Genomic DNA, 6,366 nt, shown 5'->3' with positions numbered 1-6,366 from the left:
GGACGACAGCTTGCTTCTGGCATCAAAAACACAAACAAGAATCAGACACTGAAAGTAGCAGGAACAGAGAGAGAAATAGAGACCTAATCAGAGGGGGAAGAGAGAACAGGTGGGGAAAGAGTGAATGAGCTAGTTAGGGAAAATGTAGAACAGCTGAAGAATGAGAGACAGAAGGTAACCTAAAAAGACCAGCAGAGAGAGACAGAGTGAAGAGAAAGGACAGGAACAGACATAACAAGACATGACAGTACCCCCCACTCACCGAGCGCCTCCTGGCGCACTCGAGGAGGAAAACCTGGCGGCGGCAACGGAGGAAATCATCGATCAGCGAACGGGTCCAGCACGTCCCGAGAGGAACCCAACTCTCTCCTCAGGACCGTACCCCTCCCAATCCACTAGGTACTGATGACCACGGCCCCGAGGGCGCATGTCCAAAATCTTACGAACCCTGTAGATGGGTGCGCCCTCGACAAGGATGGGGGGAGGGACGAGCGGGGCGCTTGAAGAACGGGCTTAACACAGGAGACATGGAAGACCGGGTGAACGCGACGAAGATAGCGCGGGAGAAGAAGTCGCACTGCGACAGGATTAATGACCTGAGAAATACGGAACGGACCAATGAACCGCGGGGCCAACTTGCGAGAAGCTGTCTTAAGGGAAGGTTCTGAGTGGAGAGCCATACTCTCTGACCGCAACAATATCTAGGACTCTTGGTCCTACGCTTATTAGCGGCCCTCACAGTCTGCGCCCTATTACGGCAAAGTGCCGACCTGACCCCCTTCCAGGTGCGCCGCAACGCTGGACAAAAGCCTGAGCGGAGGGGACGCAGGACTCGGGCGAGCTGAGATGAGAACAGCGGAGGCTGGTACCCGAGGCTACACTGAAAAGGGGATAGACCGGTAGCAGACGAGGGAAGCGAGTTGTGGGCGTACTCTGCCCAGGGAGCTGTTCTGACCAAGACGCAGGGTTACGAAAAGAAAGACTGCGTAAAATGCGACCAACAGTCTGATTGGCCCGTTCGGCTTGACCGTTAGACTGGGGATGAAAGCCGGACGAGAGACTGACGGAAGCCCCAATCAAACGGCAAATCTCCCTCCAAAATTGAGACGTGAACTGCGGGCCTCTGTCGGAAACGACGTCAGACGGAAGGCCATGAATTCGGCAAACATTCTCGATAATGATCTGAGCCGTCTCCTTAGCAGAAGGGAGCTTATCGAGAGGAAATGAAATGAGCCGCCTTAGAGAATCTATCGACAACCGTAAGAATAACTGTCTTCCCGCTGATGAAGGCAGTCGGTGATAAATCTAAAGCGATGTGAGACCACGGTCGAGAGGAATGAAGCGGTCTGAGACGGCCGGCAGGAGGAGAGTTCCCAGATTTAGTCTGCGCGCAGACCGAACAAGCGGCGACAAATCGACGCGCGTCACGTTCCCGAGTGGGCCACCAGAAACGCTGGCGAATGGAAGCGGCGTACCCCGAACGCCGGGGTGGCCGGCTAACTTGGCAGAGTGGGCCCACTGAAGAACGGCCGGACGAGTAGGAACGGAACGAACAGAAGGTTCCTAGGACAAGCTTACGGCGACGGAGTGTGAGCGAGTGCTTGCTTTACCTGCCTCTCAATTCCCCAGACAGTCAACCGACAACACGCCCGCCAGGGAGAATCCCCTCGGGGGTCGGTGGAGACCTCAGAAGAACTGAAGAGACGAGATAAAGCATCAGGCTTGGTGTTTTTTGAGCCCGGACGATAAGAAATAACAAACCGAAACGAGCGAAAAACAGAGCCCAACGAGCCTGACGCGCATTAAGTCGTTTGGCTGAGCGGATGTACTCAAGGTTCCTATGGTCAGTCCAAACGACAAAAGGAACGGTCGCCCCCCTCCAACCACTGTCGCCATTCGCCTAGGGCTAAGCGGATGGCGAGCAGTTCGCGTTACCAACATCATAGTTACGTTCTGACGGCGATAAGCGATGAGAGAAAAAACGCGCAAGGATGGACCTTGCCGTCAGAGAGAGAGCGCTGAAAGAATGGCTCCCACGCCCACCTCTGACGCGTCAACCTCAACAACAAACTGTCTAGAGATGTCAGGTGTAACAAGAATAGGAGCGGATGTAAAACGATTCTTAAGAAGATCAAAAGCTCCCCTGGGCGGAAACGGACCACTTAAAGCACGTCTTAACAGAAGTAAGGGCTGTGGGAGCTGCCACCTGACCGAAATTACGGATGAAATGACGATAGAAATTAGCGAAGCCCAGAAAGCGCTGCAGCTCGACGCGTGACTTAGGAACGGGCCAATCAATGACAGCCTGGACCTTAGCGGGATCCATCTTAATGCCCTCAGCGGAAATAACGGAAACTGAGAAAAGGGACAGAGGCGGCATGAAAAATGCACTTCTCAGCCTTCACATAAAGACAGTTCTCCAAAGGCGCTGGAGGACGCGCCGCACGTGCTGAACATGAATCGAGAGAGACGGAGAAAATCAGGATATCGTCCATGTAAACGAAACAAAAATGTTCAGCATGTCTCTCAGGACGTCGTTAACTAGTGCCTGAAAGACAGCTGGAGCGTTAACGGAGGCCGAAAGGAAGAACCCGGTATTCAAAGTGCCTAACGGAGTGTTAAACGCCGTCTTCCCTGGGTCCCCCTCCCTGATGCGCACGAGATGGTAGGCGTTACGAAGGTCCAATTTGGTGAAGAACCTGGCTCCCTGCAGGATCTCGAAGGCTGAAGACATAAGAGGAAGCGGATAACGATTCTTAACTGTTATGTCATTCAGCCCTCGATAATCCCAGCATGGCGCAGGGACCCGTCCTTCTTCTGAACAAAAAAACCCCGCTCCGGCGGGAGAGGAGGAGGAGACTATGGTACCGGCGTTGAGCGAACCGACAAATAATCCTCGAGAGCCTTACGTTCGGGAGCCGACAGAGAGTATAATCTACCGGGGAAGTAGTTCCCGGAAGGAGATCAATACTACAGTCATACGACCGGTGTGGAGGGAGAGAAGTGGCCTTGGAACGACTGAACACCGTGCGCAGATCGTGATACTCCTCCGGCACCCCTGTCAAATCGCCAGGCTCCTCCTGTGAAGAAGAGACAGAGGAAACAGGAGGGATAGCAGACATTAAACAGGTCACATGACAAGAAACATTCCAGGATAGGATAGTATTACTAGACCAATTAATAGAAGGGTTATGGCGCACTAGCCAGGGATGACCCAAAACAACAGGTGTAAAAGGTGAACGAAAAATTAAAAAAGAAATGGTTTCGCTATGATTACCAGAGACAGTGAGGTTAAAGGCAGCGTCTCACGCTGAATCTTGGGGAGAGAACTACCATCTAAAGCGAACAAGGCCGTGGGCTCCCTAACTGTCTGAGAGGAATGTCATGTTCCCGAGCCCAGGTCTCGTCCATAAAACAGCCCTCCGCCCCAGAGTCTATCAAGGCACTGCAGGAAGCAGATGAACCGGGCCAGCGGAGATGGACCGGAAAGGTAGTGCGTGATCCAGAAGGAGAGGCCTGAGTAGTTGCGCTCACCAGTAGCCCTCCCTTTACTGATGAGCTCTGGCTTTTACTGGACATGAGGTGACAAAATGACCAGCGGAGCCGCAGTAGAGACAGGCGATTGGTGATTCTCCGTTCCTTCTCCTTGGCCGAGATGCGGATACCCCCAGCTGCATAGGCTCAGCATCCGAGCGGCGGAGGAGGGTGGCAGTGATGCGGCAGGTGGCATTGATGTGGAGAGGAGCAACGGAGAACGCGAGCTCCTTTCCACGAAGCTCGGACGAAGATCAAACCGTCGCTCTATGCGAATAGCGAGGAGCTATTAAGGAGTCCAGACAGGAAAGGAACCTCCCCGGGAGAGGATCTCATCCTTAACCTCGACGAGGGAGACCCTCCAGAAAACGAGCGAGCAAAGCCGGCTCGTTCCAGTCACTAGAGGCAGCGAGAGTCGAAACTCAATAGAATAATCCGTTATGGATCTATTCCCTGACATAGGGAAGACAGGGCCCTGGAAGCCTCCTCGCCAAAAACAGAACGGTCAAAAACCCGTATCTCCTCCTTAAAGTCCTGATACTGGTTAATACACTCAGCCCTAAGCCTCCCAGATTGCCGTGCCCCACTCACGCGCCCCGTCCGGTAAGGAGAGAATGACGTGGCGATGCGGGCTGCGCTCCTGGAGTAAGTGTTGGGCTGGAGAGAGAACACCACATCACACTGAGTGAGAATGAGCGGCACTCAGTGGGCTCCCCAGAGTAACACGGCGGGTTGTTGATCCTGGGCTCCGGAGACTCGGAAACCCTGGAAGTGGGCGGTGGATCGAGGCGGAGTTGGTGAACCGTCTTGTGAGGTCGGAGACTTGGACGGCCAGGGTCTCAACGGCATGTCGAGCAGCAGACAATTCCTCTCGTGTCTGCCTAGCATCGCTCCCTGGATCTCGACGGCGGGTGAAAAGGGTCCGGCAGCTGGACAAATTCATGTATGTTTATCCCAGTTTCCGTTTTGCTTCCGTTTAAGGAAAGTTCTTCAGCAGAATCGGCGGAATGAATACCCCCCTGATCACACGCAAACAGTTCACTTTCATAGCAGCCACATACAAACAGCTCGTTGTATTCCTTCTTTCATCTATGTGCTCTCCTCCTCTCACCTTTTCCCTTTACTTGTGGACTTCAATGCACAACACATCAGCTTTGTGTGACCAGGCGGAAAAAAACTTTCCGCGCCAAACCTTCATTTCCTAACCGCAGCTATCTCACCATATTAGCTAATGTAACATCATAGTCAACATAACTAATAGAACTAACACGTTAGTAAACCCGCAGTTACAGTGGCAATAATTTTGTCAAACCAAAAGCTTACATTGACTTGGAAAGGTTCCAATGTTGGATAGTCATAGCCAGCTAACAAACATAGCATCCCTCTGTTTGAACCAGGTGTTTGAGTAGGCTAAACTAGCTAGCTGCATTTTCTAGCTTGTTAAGTAAGTAAAAGAGAAAAACAGATGACGAAATATAGCTCTCTCTCCTCCTTCATTTTTGAAGAAATGTATTTGTTCAAAATGGTTAAACTATTGTCTTTCTCTCTCTCTGAGTCAACTACTCACCACATTGTATACACTGCGGTGCTACCTAGCTATAGCTTATGCTTTCAGTACTAGATTCATTCTCGGATTGTTTGATTGGGTGGACAACATGTCAGTTCATGCTGCAAGAGCTCTGGTAGGTTGGAAGATGTCCTCCGGAAGTTGTCATATTTACTGTGTGAGTCTGTGGAAGGGGGTAAGAACGATGATTCCCTAGGTTTTGCATTGATGTCAAAGTGCCCAAAAGAGGAGGGAAGCTAGCTGTCCTCTGGCTACACCATGGTGCTACCATACAGAGTGCTGTTGAGGCTGCTGTAACAGTGTGTTTTAATTAATTATTTGGTGATATGTGAATACAGTTTGTAGTTTTATCTAAAAAGGATAACTTTTAAATGTTACACTATTTTTATGAAATTCACTGAGGAAGATGGTCCTCCCCTTCCTCCTCTGAGGAGCCTCCACTGCTTCATTGAATGCATTGACTGTAAGTCACTCTGGATAAGAGTGTCAGCTAAATTACCAAAATATACATGTACAAAATACTAGGATTTAAAACATAATCTCAACTTCAGTAGAAACCATGATCACACAGTTGCAACGCTAACTCTATCCTTCCAACCCTTATCACAAAAATGTGTGGCTCCACTTTTCTCCCTGCTGTTTTCCCCCCACTGTTAACCGATCAAGTGGAAAACACTTGATCACAGAAAGCAGGTCAAGTTTATGTAATTTTATGTTTCTCACTGAAACACAAACAATTCAGTACAGACGTAGATGGGAGGCACATGTTAAAGATTAACATTGTCTGCATCCCAAATGGCACCCTATTAGAGCACAGCCATGCGGAGAATGTGCTGCCTCGGGTAAAGGTAGTGTGATCTCCATGGTGTTAATGTACAACACTGCTCTGTGGTTATTGGTGGTCAGAGGGGACAGTTATCTTATCTAAACCCATGAAAGGTATGTTTTCCTAACAGTCTCTTTGCAAAAATGATAACATAATAGTTGTTATCACTAAGACATTCTGTAACAGTCATGACCCCAATCATCTAAAATAGAGAAAACAGTGGCAAAGCAACATGAAGAACAAGACTATTTTAGATTTTTATCTTAGAAACTAACACCCCTTACACACAAACACACACACACACTCACATGCAAGCACACAGAAAATGCACATAAACACACATATGCACTTTCCTTACTTTACTTAACTACATTTATTTTTACAGGGACAGTACACATTAATCAACATTTCTATCAAGGTGCAGTTCATTTTGGTTCCA

Source organism: Oncorhynchus masou, unplaced genomic scaffold (genome assembly GCF_036934945.1).
Source record: "Oncorhynchus masou masou isolate Uvic2021 unplaced genomic scaffold, UVic_Omas_1.1 unplaced_scaffold_38___fragment_6___debris, whole genome shotgun sequence".
Classification (NCBI taxonomy): domain Eukaryota; kingdom Metazoa; phylum Chordata; class Actinopteri; order Salmoniformes; family Salmonidae; genus Oncorhynchus; species Oncorhynchus masou.
The sequence above is the reverse complement of the archived record's forward strand: the minus strand, read 5'-3'. Positions refer to the sequence as shown.